The following is a 17,506-nucleotide window of genomic DNA, read 5'->3' on the forward strand; positions in this document are numbered from 1 at the left end:
AGGTCAGAGGTTCAGCGCTATAGGATAGAGAGACAGTATCTAGAGGAGTAGCTGATATAGCGTAGATTTGGGAGAAATGCTCTACCCACGCCTCGCCAGTTATATTACTGTTAATTGGATTGATGTTAGACCCAAAAGATCTTAAGGACTTAACTTCTTTCCAGAAACCTGTTATGTCCTTTAGTGTGGCAGTACGCGTGAGAGATTCCCAGTGATTAATTACTAGGGCCTCAGATCTAGTTCGTAAGGCAATTTTATATTTTGATCTTAATTCTCTCACGAGTTGGGAGTCCCTTGGGTTGGTATTAAGGGCTGCCCTCAAGTCCCTGTTAGCCTTAAAGCAAGAGGAATCAAACCAGCGGGGACCCTGAGATGTATTCTGCCTAGCGGGTTTGGAAGATTCGGTTTTAATGGCCCCACATAAGTCTCCAAAAGCGCCAACCACCTCATTACTAGGACTTGTGTGTGACAGGCAAATCTCAACTGTCTTGGGATGTTTTTTAATTACTCTGGATAGAATTCCTTTATTATCAACTCCTTTCCATACTAGTCTCAATCTATCTGTTGATAATGCTAGATTTTGTGGCCCAACCTCTAGCTTCATTGCAACCTTTGAGGTCCGGGGATTGTGTAAATTTATTCTAAGCGGGTAGTGGTCGCTGTAAGCGGAACAGATGACTTCTGCTTTTAAAATTATGTCACTTAATGTTGGGCATGTGAAAATGTAATCTATCGTAGAGGCACAGCCCTGACCTATAAAAGTGGGGGTTATTATATTATTCGCACTTGTACCTGCAATTTCCATAACATTAGCTAGGTCACGGGAAGCTATGTAGTTTTTCAGTTCTTCACCGTTTTTACATATTGGGCTATGGCGATACATATGTGCATTAAAGTCCCCTCCGATGCAGATGCCATCAAAGGGTCCATACTTTTGCCCCCCCCATAATTTCATCTATAAAAGTAAACAATATCTTAAAATTACCATTTGGGCGGCTAACAAAATCGTTATTATAAAAATTAATAATACATATTTTCAATCTGTTAATGTACTTAATAGCCATAAAACAACAATTACCTGGTGTAGGGATCAATTTAGTTTGCACCCCGCATTTTATTTTGGACCAAATAGATAAACCCCCACTAGGTCGACCCATATGAGACGGGGAAGCCTTAAGATTATAACAACAGAAACCCTCAATTGTTGGTGACGTTGTACTCCACGTTTCTTGTAGCAACAATATATCGCAGTTATTATCAACCCAATTAAGCCAATCTGTGATTTTTAGTTTGGATTTTAAACCTGCTATATTCCAGCTAACAAGAGATAGTTCTGAATCCAAAGGCAAATGAGTAAGGGTCTGGGGTGATTGACTCAAGGTGCTTTGAGGCAAGGATTGTGAAACAGTCTGGGGCTCGGATGTTGGAGTCAAAGATAATTCGACAGAGGTAGTCAAAGGTGGTCAGTCTTGCATATCCAGATCCGAAAGAGGTGCAAATCTATTATACATTTGGAATGGGAAATAGGGTTGTTGAAATTGCATAGGCGGTGGCCGAAAATGCATAGGTGGTGGTTGGAAATGCATAGGTGGTGATTGGGAATGCATTAATGACGGTTGGAATTGCATAAAAGGAGGGCGAGGTTGTGTTGCCATTTGTCTATAAAAGTAACTCAAGGGTAACATAGTTGCAACAGTGGAAATGGTGGAATAGTTGCTATTTCTGTTAAGGAGGTTTCTTACAGTCCCAGGATTTTTAAAATTAAGAACTATACAGTCACCTTCCTTATCCCTGAGTAAAGGCCCGACCCACGATACCCTGCGGGCTGTTATGATCTCTCTTGAAATGTCAAATCCAACACCTTTGTGCTTGGTCAGCCAGTCTATGCTCTTATTTCGCAATTGCACCCATGATTCCCCCTGGTCCTCCCTCAACGGCGGTACTCCTGCTAGAACCAAAACAAAAGGACAAGCGTCCGGTGGCAAATGTAAAGCTGGTCCTTGATGTTTAAAAGGTTTAATAGACCCTTGAGGGCCACTACCCTCCTTGTTATTGGCAGCAGTCGATCTTGAAGCTGTTGTTGTTGTTGTGGATTTGGTTGGGCCATTATTGCTATTTGGAACAGGAATGTTAGGAGTAGATGAGGTAGCAGCTTTTCTAGGAGCAGGTATGGGAGTTGGTTTTGTGGGCAAATTAGATGTATTCAGACTTGGCCCTCTTTTGGTAGTAGTGGGTTGAGTTATTGATGGCGCAATAGATGGAGGTAGAGATCCAGAATTGCTCAAAACCCCACCCAAAGAGCTGGTAATATCCTGTTTCTTTGATGACAGTATATTGTTTGCAGTTTCCAATTCCTTCAAGAGGCGGTCAGCTCTAATTTGGTCCAGGATGACTGACCCCTTTCTTTTTATTTCTCCAGTCTTGACCAGGTTATCTAATCTGTCCAGTCGTTTAAAAACGTTATTAAACTGATTGATCATTTGCTTTTCTAGTCGGTTAAAAATAGTGTCCACTATGGTTTCTATAAGGTTCCCGTTCTGTCTGGAAAGATTATAATTATCACTCATTAGTGCTGTTTGAGTCCATATGGTTTTGGAATTCCCGCAAGGTTGAGTGGTAGTTACATCAGAAATACTGTCCATATCAGCACAGTCTCTATCTTCAGTTAGGACAATTTGTGCCCCCGAAGATTTATTTTTATTTTTATTCCACAAACTTTGAGGTGTAGGCTGATTTTTGTGGAATAAAGGCTGTTTCCTTTTATTAGCACTTTGCTTGGTTATGCCTCTTTTACGTTTTTCCCCTCCCAGTTTATTACTACTAGAATCAGTGTTGTCCAGGGTAATGACATCGTCCTGCGAAGCAGTTGTAATAGTGGAAACACTTTCTGTCTGGAGGGATACTGGGGATGTTAAAATCAGTATCGGCTTAGACATTACTGCCGCTGATGTTGAAGAGGCGGGGTCATGTGCTATATAGGTGACAGTGTTTTCATCATCCAGAATGGTGGGCACGTCGACAGAGGTATGTGACGGTTTTACCCAAATTATTTCCGGGTTTATATGTACGTCTCCATTAGCACAACTTGTACTACTTGTTAAACTCGTTTTATTGTTGATAGTAAGGGAACCCATCGAAAACCTTCTCTCAGTCTCCACTATTTCATTAAAAGCAGTGTCTATCAATGCCTCAAAGGATGTGATAATGGAGACAGAAGTATCAACACCCTTGTTTTCCACATCAATATTATTACTATCGCCCATTTAGTAATCCAAGTTCAGTGCTCACCTTTGAAAGAGATGTTAGTGAGGTGGCCCGCCCGTCCACTGCAGTCCACTGACGGCCACAGACGGCCCGCCCTTTGCCCGGGCTTAGCCCCGGGCGCTCCCCGCGCGCGACTCGCGGGGCGAGAGGCGTTGCACTCTTTTTACGCGCCTCCGGGCGCTCTGCTGGCGTCACGGCCGCCGGGGCACCTGGGAATTGTAGTTCCCTGCCCACTCGGCGGCGTCGTTCTGAGTGCGGCTGTACGTTGTGCCGTTTCCCTCACGGCGGTGCTGAGGCACAGTTCTGGCGGCCCCAAGGAGGTGGATTCGGTAAGCCGTTTCCCTCACGGCACTGCTGTCTTGGTCACAGTAAGTTCCCAGTGCACGCTCGGCGCTGCACTCTTTTTACGCGCCTCCGGGCGCTCTGCTGGCGTCACGGCCGCCGGGGCACCTGGGAATTGTAGTTCCCTGCCCACTCGGCTGCGTCGTTCTGAGTGCGGCTGTTCGTTGCGCCGTTTCCCTCACGGCGGTGCTGAGGCACAGTTCTGGCGGCCCCAAGGAGGTGGATTCGGTAAGCCGTTTCCCTCACGGCACTGCTGTCTTGGTCACAGTAAGTTCCTGTCGTTGGCTGTGGCGTGAAGATTCTCTTTTTTCTGGCTTTTGGGTGTGTTGGGTGTATTAGGTGTGTTGAAGCCATCTATGATGCTCTGCTCTTTGGGACCCGTTTGGAGGGTGTTTCGTGCATCCGTGAGCATCAATGCGGGGGTGCTAGTTGGTTGCGGTAGTGTTCCCGCTTTGTCCTGTTTACCCGGGACTTTTTGCTGTGGAGATCCAGTTGATGAGTTGCACCAGTCTGATTGTTCTTGCGGTACAAAAATCATAGAGGCGTCTAGTACCCTGTTTGGTCTTAGCCCACTTGGCGAGATGTCCTTTACTGGGGAACTTTCTGTTTTTGGCCTTTCGGTCCGAATCTGCATGCTTTGGCGGCTAGTTAGAGCAATGCTTAGTAGGCTACTTGACGCCGCAGGCCAGTTTGTTATTGTGCGGACTATTTCCTCTTTTTCATCCTTGTTGATTTTTGGCCTGCTTTCAGTCGGAGCCTTCTGGTGGTAGGCAAGGTGGAAGTCCGCTACCACAAGTTTTGGGACTCTCACTGCTTCCTCTGTTTGTTGTGCTTGTGGGGGGGTAATCTATCCTCCCAGGCTCCAGAGGAGTGGGTAGTTGTTCTAAGTCCCCGTTTTTTGTAAAGATTGCTGCTCCTGGGTTTTTTAAGAACGCAAATTTCGTGTATATTTTTGGTTGGTAGGTGTGTAAAGATTTACAGGCTGAGTCTCTGTCTATAGTTATGAGATCTTGGGTTCTGGCTCTTTTTAGCCCATTAGATGTTTGTTTTGTTTTGTTGCATTTTTTGGGCCCCTTGTATTTGTTGTAATGGTGCGTTCGGAAGACTCCGAGCCAGTAAACCAAAGGCAGCCCTTGTCATCGATGACTTCTTTGCTGGTGTTAGGTTCGTTTAAGCTGTTCTTTTCGCTTGCATTTGTTGTTTTGCAGGAATCGTCTTCTTTAGGTGGTAGGGGGGCTTCAGTGTCTTTTGTGGCCCCCCTTTTTCGTCTAGTTGCTGGTTTTGTGAAGGACTTTCTCACTTTGCCTCATCGCATGGCGGACCAGGGTCTGTGAGAGGTCTGTGAAATGGGCTTTGTTGCTGCTCTCCTTCACTCCAGCCCTCCAGTGCCCCCCTGCGCAAGCCTCTAGGTCCGCCGCGCAGGAGAGAGTGCCGATCTGAAGTTAGACAGACAGACTTTGGTGCTACTTACGTCAGTCTAAAATGAGTCTTTGATCTCGGAGTGCTGTGGGGGAAGGGGATGGGGCTGTGAGACTGGGTGCCTGGTGAGTCCCTCTAGTCTTTCTCCTCAGACTTCCTCCTCGTATATCTCTGTCTCTATCTCTGTCCCTGTCGTCACTAAGCGCACAGGCTAGTGGTCAGGGCAGCAGTACGTGTGCTGTGGTCGTGCGTGGTGGTCGCTTCCCCACTTACTCGCTCTCTCTCTCTTGAGGCTTGAGGCTTGGGGGTTGGGGGGGTAGGCTCTGGGCTCTGAGCTCTGATCTTGAGGCTCGGGGTTTGTGCTTACAGTCTCGGTCTCGGCCCCTGTTAGCAGTCTCACCCCCTGCCTCCACGCAGCCCAGAGACGGCTCTCCCTCGCTCTCCCTCACAGCTTTATTTCCGTTAGCCTCCGCTACCCTGCTGGCTCACCAACTCACCAGTTTTCCCTGCTCCTCACTCCTTGGCTCCTTCCACCCCGGCTCGGACACAGGCTCAGGCTCAGACTCAGAGCCCCAGGATACCAGGATACCAGTGGAGTGCTGCTGGGTTGCTGTGGACCGTGGTCCGCCGTAAGCTGGTGGCCGACGGTGGACCACCGTTTTCTCCGAGGTGCTGGGGAGGGGAGGCGGTGAGGAGGTGAGTAGGAGTGGGTGCGGGTGCGAGGCTCCTGTTGTGGCACACCGATGGTCTCAGTGATCCCAATGCTTATTAAACACACCAAACTCAGAGGTGGCCACAGCTGCATATATGTAGGCTTTCCTGTTTTCAGTTTCTATTTTTGGTAAATTCTGGTGGGGTTTTTTGAGTGTTTTCAATATCTTAAAAAACAGTTGTTATCAGTGGTTACACATTTTCGCGCCACTAAAAGCAACAGAAAAAGTGTTTTTCTGGTCTTTATGAAATGTTTTGCTTTTGTTATTGCTTGCTTATTGCACTGAAAGAACATGGTATATAGAAAGTGTACTTATAATGTAAATGAGGTCCAAATAGATTTTTGCAAATTAATCTTATTGTAGTACACCATACAATACTTTTTCATTGAGTCTTTGGGGCATGTGCGCTCTCCCTTTCCTTCCTATATAAACTTCTGTGAAAAGGCCCTCTCAGCATTCATAGCCCCTTGGGCTGAGAACCATCAGCTTAGGGACACAGTTGGAATGACTCTTTCTTTGATGCCACATAAAGCACAAAATGATAAATATTTGCGTTTTAGTTCCTATGCATAAGAAAACAGTGCACCAGAATAGACTAAAAAGTCAATAGCATCCCTCATTAACTCTGAAGATTGTAAAGATGCTTTCATCATATCACCTAACAAGTGGCAAGGATCTCCTACAGAGAATCACTTCAGCTCGGGTATCAATATTGACAGGTCATCACACAACTTTTTAATATACGTAGCGGAATCACTGCAAATACAAACAATATCACACATATTAGGAAAGATTTTTATGAAACCAGCCATTTTACCTATCAGTGAAAGAATCAAATGCAGCCAAAATATCAAATATGAGTTTGATATTTCCTGATTCTCTATAGTTTATAAAATGATTAAACTAGACCTAAAACATGAAACTAAACTCTGCATCTTTAGACCAAAGGCCACAAAATCAAAAAAAGTAAAAGGAAGAAGAAACAATATTTTAGTGGCATCCCTAAAGAACAAAACTCAAGCAGAATAATGTTAGCCAGTCTTTCTTACTCCTAGCTTGTATAACAAAGTTACATTGTATTGACAATGACTCTTTCACTCTCTTTTTCCTTTCTTTGAATGGCATTTAGTTTGTGGTTGTCCAGGTGTTTTTTCAGTGTTTATATGTTTTCACCGGTGAGGGCTATTTTTCTTTCAGTGGGGTTTTATCAGTTATTATAGGTTTAAACCTAAAACCCCACAGCCTAGATATATGTTATGTCTAGAACGTGCGCTGATCAGTCCAAACAACAACCACTGTGTTGACATAACCTTGAAGGCCTCTGCACTCACTGTTCAGACTAAGCTTACCAAGCAAGGCTGCTAATATAGAAAAACATGTTATTATCGTGTAAAGCAAAACATTCTGCCAGACTCTAAACATTTAATAAAGTGTTTGCCGTGTGCAAAAGGCAGCAGAAAGAAAAAATGGCGTTTAAACTTCTAATAAGCTCATGTCAACTTAACACAGTGTGAAGGCAAGGCTCAGCCCCAAGACAGAGGACAGTGTATTTTGAAACTAAAGATGCTCTGTGGTCCTGGTAGGCCTCTAGTAGTGCATTGCTTCGTAGGCATTGGCTTAGCATGTACAACTGCAAGTGTGTGTGAATGGGGATACATGGCAGAGGAAGGAGGCGAGAAGGTATACGTGTACAGCAAGGTAGCCTGACAAATGCACATGCACTGCTGTGTCTAACTGTGTCACACTTTTGTCAAAGCCAGAAAGGGATGACAGAGAGTTGCCATTGGGGAACTACATCCCACATGTGATGTGGGCCTAGGATAACATGTCCACTTCGAATCCCGGGCGTGATCGCTACAACTACAACTTGACGCTTCACCCACCCGATGGCCCCCTGATTCACTCAACGGCTTGCCTGAATTCCTTATCAGTGAGAGGTCACCACTCCAGGACCCAAGCAGGAGATCGGCGGCCCGACCCTGCTCCACTACTCCTTTTCTGAACCAACAGAATCCCACTGCAGTTGGGGGCTCCGATTCTGCAGTCCCGGTTTCAACTACACTAGCCAATCTCCACGACTACGTACTTGAGCATACCGGAACCGCCTGCCGCCACACCGAGGAGTGCCCCTGGATCCCTTGGCTCCATCCAGCCCCTTCTCCGCCAGTGGCCAAACCCTAGAACCACATTGAGCGCTCCACGCCATGGCCACACCAATTCCCGAATATGGCAACCCGGTCTTGATGAAGATCCTGACTACATAGGATCACCCTCAACTTTGGTTCCCAAACAAAAACATTATTCTTCATTTATTGATGATAAACTATTGTTTCTGTACATATTGTCTCCCACTTTCTCACCTTGTGTCCTTCGCTGTGTTTTTTCGTCTGTCACTAGCGCCGTCACTCTTTGTCTCACAATTACTAAGTGCACAAAGCCCCCTTGGGTTGCCACAGCATTTTATGCCAACAGTGCATCCACAACTGTCCTATATAAAATGTTTTTAAATATATGATGCTACATGCACTTTCTAAAAAACTTGATACTGAGAGTCTCTCGTTCTTTTATGATCTTGTAATGTCATGTACATACAAGTATATTTGTCTTACTCATTAAATCTGATTGAGATATTGTTGCTCTTTAGGCTGTCGTGTTTTAGGTTTAAACCTATAATAACTGATAAAACCCCACCAAAAGGAATATAACCATCACAGGTGTAAATATATAAACAACCGAATAAACACCTTTGCAACCACAAACTAAGTGCCATTCAAAGAAAGAAAAAGATGAGTGAAAGAGTAATTTTTGAGCCAATACAATATAACTTTGTTATACAAACCAGCATCAAGGAAGATTGGGCTAACATTACTCTGCTTGAGTTTTGGTGTTTAGGGATATCACTAAAACATTGTCTCTTCGTCCTTCTGCTTTTTTCAGTTTTGTGGTCTTTGGTCTAAAGATGCAGTGTTCAGATGCATGTTTTAGGTCTTATTTAGATATTTTATAAACTGTAGAAAATCGGGAAATATCAAAATCATTATTGATGTTTTAGCTACTTTTGATTTCACTGATAGGTAAAATGGCTGGTTTCATAAGAATCTTACTAAAATGTATCATCACATTTACTCACAGACAGAGAATGGGTGAAATCCTTGACACATTAGCCCACGTTTCTAGTGTGTCAGTATCGATTGTAAATGAATTGCCAAACTCCAGAGGCTTTAAACATTCAATGAAAGATTAAGTGACAGGTATATGTGAAAAGAATGTTGTCACCAAGCATCTGAGATAGTGGTGAAAACATGACACCAGATGTTTGATAAACATGGAACGCAGTGTTACATGGAATACTGCTGAAAAAGTCCCTACCAAGTTCATTAAAGATTGAAGTGATATTGTTTGTATTTGGAGTAATTAACCTACTTATATGAAAAAGTTGTATGATGGCCTGTCAAATTCGATACCTCAGCTGAAGTGCTTCCCTGAAAGAGATCCTTGTCACTTGCTAGATGGTATGCTGAAAGCATATTTACAATCTTCAGAGATAATGAAGAATGTTATTGATTTTGAAGTCCATTCTGGTGCAGTAAAAATGTATTTGGACACCATATACCCTGTGCACATGCTATCTATACACATGCACTATCAGTGCAGAAGGCAAGCAATAATTAAAATTAAATTAAAATTCCATAAACTCCGGAAAAACACTGTTTCTGTTGTTTTTAATGGCGAGAAAATGTGGAACCACTGATAATCACTGTTTTTTTGAGGTATTGAAAAAACTGAAAAAACCCCACCAGAAATTACCAAAAATAGAAACTGAAAACCGGAAACCTACTCTTAATATAGGATAAGATGTGGCACATGGCAGGATGAAGTCTGGAGGCAAAGTGTCTCACCATGCCACATATGCCAAAGTCGGAGGATGTGAAACAGGGATCAGTCAAGCTACAGGAAGAACTTGTTTGCCACTACAAACTCCTTGAGTCAGAATGCTAGGAGACTGAGGGGGATTGACTCAGTTGTGTGGCAAACCTGTGTAGCTACATGTCACCTGTTCCAGCACTTTTACCATGTGGGGCTCAGGTTAACCCAGATCCCTCAAAAACAGGCAGGCATGTCAGTTTATTGGACATAGTCATGCATATTGTTGGTGTTATAGACACATGAGAGTCAATGTAGGATCTGGGTTCTGTCGGTGTGCCGCAGTAAGTTGTGTTCCTGATCCAAAATAAGAATTGTGTTGTGAGCAAGTTAAAGTAAATGAGTTGTTCTTTATGTTCATTGTGTTTGGAACCCCTTTTCCTCAGGGGTCCCGTGCGAGTGTTTAAACGGTAATGTTCCTCCACAGTCAGCTTGTTTGCTTACCAGCTGGGGAGAGGTCTGTTCATCATCGAGCCTTCAATTTAATAAAAAAGACTTACTTAACTCATCCTGGAGGATCCTGTCTTTCCTTTGTAAAAATAACTTGGCAACAAGTTGTCCTCTGCTGGTTGGCTGAGGAGTCTCATGGATTTGCGGGAGCCTAGACAGAGATTGATGTGGCAGACAGGGAAAGAATACAGACCCACAGTGAGATTGCTGTGACAACACCAGGCATTTATGTCATTGCACGAAGCCTCAGCCGTTGCTGCCTGCACAGTTTGGAGTCGTTTACGACTGGTGGTCTTCTTGCCCCTTTAGTAACGTCAGTTACAGTTCAGCTGGGGTGGAGCATGTGCACTACCACCATTGCCAGAACAACCACTATAGCATGACCTTGGGTGGTTGTGAGGTGCCGCATTGTGGCCATTTTGAGTCACAGTCCCGAAACTGGAAGTTGCTCTGCAATGACAACAGTGTAGCTTGCGTGTTACCTTTATGTTATGCAGAGCTGCCAGTTGTTCAGTGAGAGCTGATTAATGTCATTCCCAAATATAATTGGAGCTTATTTTCTTTCTCAATGTTATTTTCCTTCATGCGAGGAACTTTGTCAGTCATGAACTTAAATGCCGTAAGAGACATATACACATACAAGTGAGGGGGCCTGAATCAAACAATGTGTGATCCACTGAAGATAAACTACTCTTGCAATGATGAAATGAGGTGAGAGTCAGTGCTGCAATCCACTTATTTTCACTGGACCCATCCCCTCAGAGTTGCTACACTGTGCTCAGTGTCAACTAATATGGAGTTAACTGTAAGTGTTATGAATTCACAGGAGTATGCACGACTAGGAAAACCATGTTAAGAACGTGCACTCACACATTCCTGCAATGTATCAACGTTGGAGCTGTGTAGAGGTATGCAGGAAATGTGTGAAATATAGAACCCCTGGCCCCATGAGTGCACAATTTTCATGCAAGACAGCACAACAAGGCAAAGTACCATGGCGTACTGTGTGAAACGCAGACTGCGGGTACATAACTAATCCCAAGTCACAACACTTTCACAGGTGCAAAGGACTACATACTGTTCATAGGGAATGCAGATTCCCTGGGGATTAGATGCAATGTGCATAATAATGGTGTAAAAATGTCCAAATATATTTGCAAGCCTAGCAGATAGGTTTCTTTTAATGACGCTGCAGCCATGCAATGGGCTTACCCATATCTACAAGGCCACTTAAAGCCATCTTGCATGGCCGTTTCATGACCTTCTAGGGGAAACAACCTTTACTAGGCAGCCAGAACTAGGCAGTACCATTACAACGCGGCAATACAACAAACTCATTGTTACCAGGCTTTCCATTACCACACGTTCCATTACCACTCAAGTGGTTACAACAACTTGCATTAGTGAACGTGTTGTTAGATTTTAAATCCAACATCTTCCCTACTGTTGTACAGACTAGAGCTGGAATAGTAATATATACTGTTCCAAAGTCCAGATTTTCCCTAAGGCAAGTCGTTTTAATGACTTGTGTGGTAATGGAACATGTGGTAACGACGCGTTTGTTGTATTGCCTACATTGTAATGGCATGCATTGGAAAAGCATGCGTGATTATGTTATACATCCCCTTGTAGATATAGAGCTAGGCAATGCAATGCAAGTTGCTGCGTGGGCTCACACTATGATGGGGAGGTGTGCCACGGGCCTACGGTGGGTGTTCCCACGTAACACCCATGGCATTTGACACATTCTCAGATTTATACACAAGCTGGAAACCTGGCAATAAATCAATATCCAATGCCTCCGCAGTAAAGGTGTAGGCATAACAAGGAGAAATAACATTATTTCTCCTCATTTTTACGTCTTATTACGTGTGCTGCAATCAGCAGCCCTGACAGAAAAAGAAAAGTGTATTTGTAGATTGTTTTTGTGCAAGAAGGTGTCCCTTCCTGCCCAAAATCATTCATCCCTGGACATTTGTGACTGCTTTTGAAGTGGACAGGAATGCGCTGTATCTCATGGAAACAGGGCGTTCATGCCCTATTCTTTTGACATAAGGCATGACAGCAGCTAGGCTTGTGATGCTGCCCTACGCCAAAAACTTGTAAATGAGGCTCAAAATAGTAACCTTTTAACTCATGTGAACAACTGACATGGATCCCTATCAACTTAAATCTTTTTAATTTCAGAGTACGAAAAAACAACACCTGACCAGCTTGGAAGGGAATCCTGCTGAGGATGATACCCTAGAGCAAATCCTTGAATCCATTCAAACACCATCTCTGGTCACTGGAATGAGTGAAAGCATTACATGTTCTCCAGATGATCTGCCTCTAATACATCAAACACCACCTGCCAGCCTACCCACAGCCCAGGACTCTGAGGACCCTTAAACAGTCTTCCAACATTGTGTTGTAGAAGTCCAGCAGGAGCTGGTGGATGAGGTGCAGGAGTGATGGAGACCCTGGTAGATACCCTAGAGGGAGTCCATAGGTGCCTCAGTCCCAATATGTACTCCTAGGAGACTTTAAGAGGCACCTACCCTCTGCTCCATGGCTTGGAACAGTTGCTATTGGATATCGCTGGGGGCTTGAGGCAGAGGCATGAGCAAATGCCCAGCCAAAGTTGCACCAGTGAGGTTGTCAATCAGCTGAGGGCAATACGCTACATCCTGGAGTCCATGGAGCATAAGCCGGCCTCCTACATAGCAACAATGGGTGCTTCACACAGCAATGTTTCTCCTGTCTTGGCAAACCAGCAGGTCCTTCTCAGTGCTTTGCGGCCATACTTGGTGGTGCAGGGAAATGCTGCTCTGGATAGGGCATCCACATTTTGAGCCCCTGATGTGAGTCTACCTCTGTCGGCTCTGGTACCTTAATGTCACCCTCACGGGCAACATCACACACACCAGAGAAGGAAAATGTGGACTGCAGTTCTTTGCAAAGAAAATCTGTCCAGTAGCATATCTCTGTGCCACATGGCCAGTTTCTCCAATGACCTGTGCTTATGGCCATGCCAGTGTACCTCTATACAGGTACTGCCCTGCATTTGCTTGCCACCTGTTGATCTCATCCAGGTGTTGTGCTGTGGCCAGAATGACGGACTCTGAAACATGGGGGCCCGTAGTTCGATCGCTGGTGGCTGGTTAGCCCAGCACCTTGTGAATCTTCCCAACGGACCCAGTGTCGGGACACCTCACCTGCATGCTTTATTAGGGTGAGCAGCTATTAGGGCTTTAATAGGAAGCGCAGCTACCTATGAGGGTAGCAGACACTCACCCCCAGTCACAGATCTGGGTTAAGTCTATCATCGTTCTGTAGCTCACTTTGCCACCCCAGTTCAATCCCAATGATATGCAAATCAGTCTTGACCTTGTGCCTCATGGGAAAAGTCCAGCCTGACCTGCCAAGCCAGGTCTTCCCTGGGACTGGTTTCAGGGTAACACCCCTCATCAGCCAGGCTAGCTTGAATCCACGGCAAACTGAGCAAGGGACCCAAGTCTGGGCATACCCTGCTAACTTAGGGTGAACAAAGCAAGCACAAAGAGATGGGGAACGGAGCGTTGAAACATTTCAGACACTCACTGAGTCAAATATCTGGGTAAAATCCATCATTGTTCTTTAGCTCACTTCGCCACCCTAGTTAAGACCCACCTATATGCAAATCAGTCTTGAACGTGTGCCTCATGGGAACAGTCCAGCCTCAACTGCCAAGCCAGATCTTCCCTGGACTGGAAACAAGCATGTTTTTACTGACAAATTGCTACGGGAATGGGCAAGGTGCAAGTGATACACAACACATGACAATGCATGGTGCATCGATTCTGAGGCTTTGACAATGATGCCTGGCTTTCGACTTGATTGTAAACTTCTGCAGAGTACTTCTAGATGATGAAATGTGTGTACGTAGAAGTTTCATTGGACTGTGACATAACTGCAAAGACAAGTAATAGTTTCAAACATTTATTCTCATGTTCAACCTTTGTGACATGTTGGTCCATGTTCCATTCCCGAACATGTAGATCACGTAAAGAAAATGTGCACAATGAGTAACAGCAGCAGTGTTTTGGTTGTCTCCACCATCAGCATCCTACTCCTTCTCTATTGGTTACTGTTGTTGTAGGTCTCCATTCCAGGGGACATTAGTACACAAACATATATTGTGCAGTATCGCACAAAACAATGTTTTTATGCAGACCATGAGGGGGGGAGTATAGCAATCTACCCCCTGAAATGTCCAAACAACGGAACCTGGCCTTGAACAGTCCAAGGTCTTGCTGAGTGTCTGGTTGTAGGCCTTTCTCAGGCTCGGTATGGGGGTGTTTATTTGGGGTCATGACCCATGGCTGAATCCCATATCTGTGTCAGCTGAAGAGAAAGGAAAACTGTCAATACTTCTATTTGGAGATGCTCCTAATGACTCTAAGTTATGTGCTCCCACTACATGTGTGAACAGGCCGATTGTGGATCTAATATTTGGGCAGTTGATCCTCCCTATCAAGGTAATGACATAGGAGACATGCCTTACACTGGCACATGCATATGTCTTTGGTAAACCACATGTGTGAGTGGTGGGATAAATGACATGTTTGATGCACCATGGGAGTAGCATGTAGACACCCCACAACCACCATGAGCCCCTCCCATGTGGCGTAGCAAGGGGACGGCATGAGTTTAGGAGGCAGCGGCCTCTGGACCCCCAACCACCCGCTCTTTAATGTGACCGCTGCGTGCGGCACAGCAAAAACCGCCTGCAACCTCTGCTCTTTTCACGTTGCCGCCAGCAAACCCCCCCCCCCACTCTTTCACATTCCCGGGCAGCAAAAGAAGTGACCGCCACGGGCAGTACAAGGGATAGCTACGCCACTGTTGAACATATCGATGCTACATAGCATTTGGCCCAGCAATGCATTGCTCTGTACCTTTTCACCACTAAATGGCAGCCATAGTGGCTTTGTGTGTTTTGACATTAGTAACTTGTGGGTTTGCTTGACACATGTACCATGATGCATTGTGCATGCATGAGCCACATCCCTCCAACTTATGTTCCTATATGCATCACCAGACACAGTCATGGGTATTATGTTATCCATTTCTAACTGTAAATGGGTGTGTTACGTACTTGAGTTTTGCTTACCTACAAGTAGGCCATTCCTATAGTGTCCATTCTGGAGCGGTAATTTATGATGGAGTGCCTGAATATGTATGTGTCATGCACACTCCCAGGGTATTTGGTCAGCACGTTGGTAAAGATGGTCTGATGGTCCACGACGGCCTGGTCATTTGACACGTTCCCTGGCGCGCCGGACAGATGCATTTGCGTTGCCCAGCAACCCATGGGCTCGCGACTCTTAGCCTATGACGCCCGAGCACACCGCCGTTGTCATGACGCATTTAATCAACGCTACGGCGTTGCTATGCGACCGACGTGCATAACGTCCTCGAGCTGCGCGCTACCCCTGATTGAGCTCCTGCATGAGATGACAGACGGCGCTTGGCTCTTGCAGTGAAAGCACGCATTTCCTTTGATTCGGGGGTAAGCTTGTTCTCCGATGCGCAAGGTGGCACCATGAGTGTTCTCTATCCTGCATAGGCACAATATAATCTGTATACTTCACGAGCAATTAGCGTACCATGAGTGGTCGCGCTCAGGCACTTTATAATCTGCAAATATCACGAGCCTTGATCTCGTTTAGGCACTAAGTACCCTGTGGTATACCCACTCACGATCTGCACATTAAATCCGCAATTTTATCACGAGTGCTTGGTTTACCAACTACGAGCGCCTGATAGTTACACGCCGTTTTTAACCCTTAATCACATCACTTTAAACGGGCGCTTGACAATTATTTCCCCCTTTTTTTGACTGCAGCATGGACATCACTTTGGGCTCGTAGGTGCCTACCTCACTTTACTAGGCACTTCTCACTGATCGATTTAACTCGGCACCGCCCTCAATGTCCATCATTTAAAATGTATTGGCTTTACTAGCTAAATGTGGGCCTTGCATGATTTATCCCACATAAACCCGGTTAAGTCATCCGCACGCTCCCATTATGCATGATTATCATTAATACTGATAAGGTACTCATCTCAGCTACCTTCTCCTTAGATTGACCTTCCGGCTTCCATCCAGGGTGTGATAATTTCCTCCTGCGAGTCCAGACCCCCTTGTGAGTATACTGTACTCACACGAATTATTTTGGATAAGCAAAGTTCCACACCTCTCTGAAACCCCTTTCCTTCCCTTCCAGGTCCCCCCCCTCCCTCCCTTGTCTTGATAAAGACCCGCGTGACCACCAATCGGGGCACATCAGGGTCGAAACGTCAATGCACAATATTGGTCAAGAAACCTCCGGGAACGGGCATAGAAACCATCTCTTTCCTTGGAGCATTAACTCAGAACTCTGACCGTCAAACCAAAAACTTTTCCTCCCCTTTCCCCCTTGTATAATACTGTATAAATTTGTATATAAGTGTCACTGAATTATATTGCACTATTCACTTTGTTCACCAACAGTCACTCCTCACATGTTTTTAGCATTTATTGAAACTAAAATGGATTGAAGTAATTCCGGTGTATTGTAATTGTGACTTTTTACTATATAAAAGCTTTGAACTACATTTGTTTTCAGAGAGGTTTAATTGAATTTAATTGAACTTTATTCTTTCTATTGTGTTATGAGCTAACATAGCCTTTCCTTAAAGCAATTCATTCTTCCACCCAACAGAACCACTTTTCTCGTTAATCAATATGGGTTTAGAGCAGGTAGAGGGACGGAAGACCAGTGTCTCAACCAATACCTTATCTTGAATAAATATATGGTGGCATCAAGTGGATCAGTCTACCTTGGGTTCATGGACCTATCCACAGCCTTTGATCTTGTAAACTGGACCAGGCTGTGGACTATGCTCCTGGACCTAGGGCTAGATCAACCCCTGGTGCACTTTTTGGCTGAGGTACACCGGGATTTACATGCTTCAATAAGAATGACACAAGAGGGTGTTTGCACTCCAAAGTTCAAGTCCGGTAGAGGGGTACGCCAAGGGTGTATTTTAGCCCCGATGCTGTTTACGCTTTATATAAATAACTTGAAAGAATCTTTGGGCAAGGCTACTTTAGATGTACTGCGTTTTTGAGGAATTTCGACACCAGTACTCCTCTACGCGGACGATGCCGTTTTACTGGCACAAACTCCCTTAGGCTTACAAAGATTATTTACCTCTTTTGGTGTCTTTATGTCTTCACTTGATCTAGTGATAAATACTGGAAAGTCGCATGTTATGGTAGTGGGTGGAAGGAAAAATAATGTCAAAGCCTTTTACTGTAATGAGTCAGCAATTTCAAGAGTTAAGGTCTTCACCTACTTAGGGGTGGTATTTGATGATAGAGGTAC

This window comes from Lissotriton vulgaris, chromosome 3_1 (assembly GCF_964263255.1).
Source record: "Lissotriton vulgaris chromosome 3_1, aLisVul1.2, whole genome shotgun sequence".
In the NCBI taxonomy this organism is placed as follows: Eukaryota; Metazoa; Chordata; class Amphibia; order Caudata; family Salamandridae; genus Lissotriton; species Lissotriton vulgaris.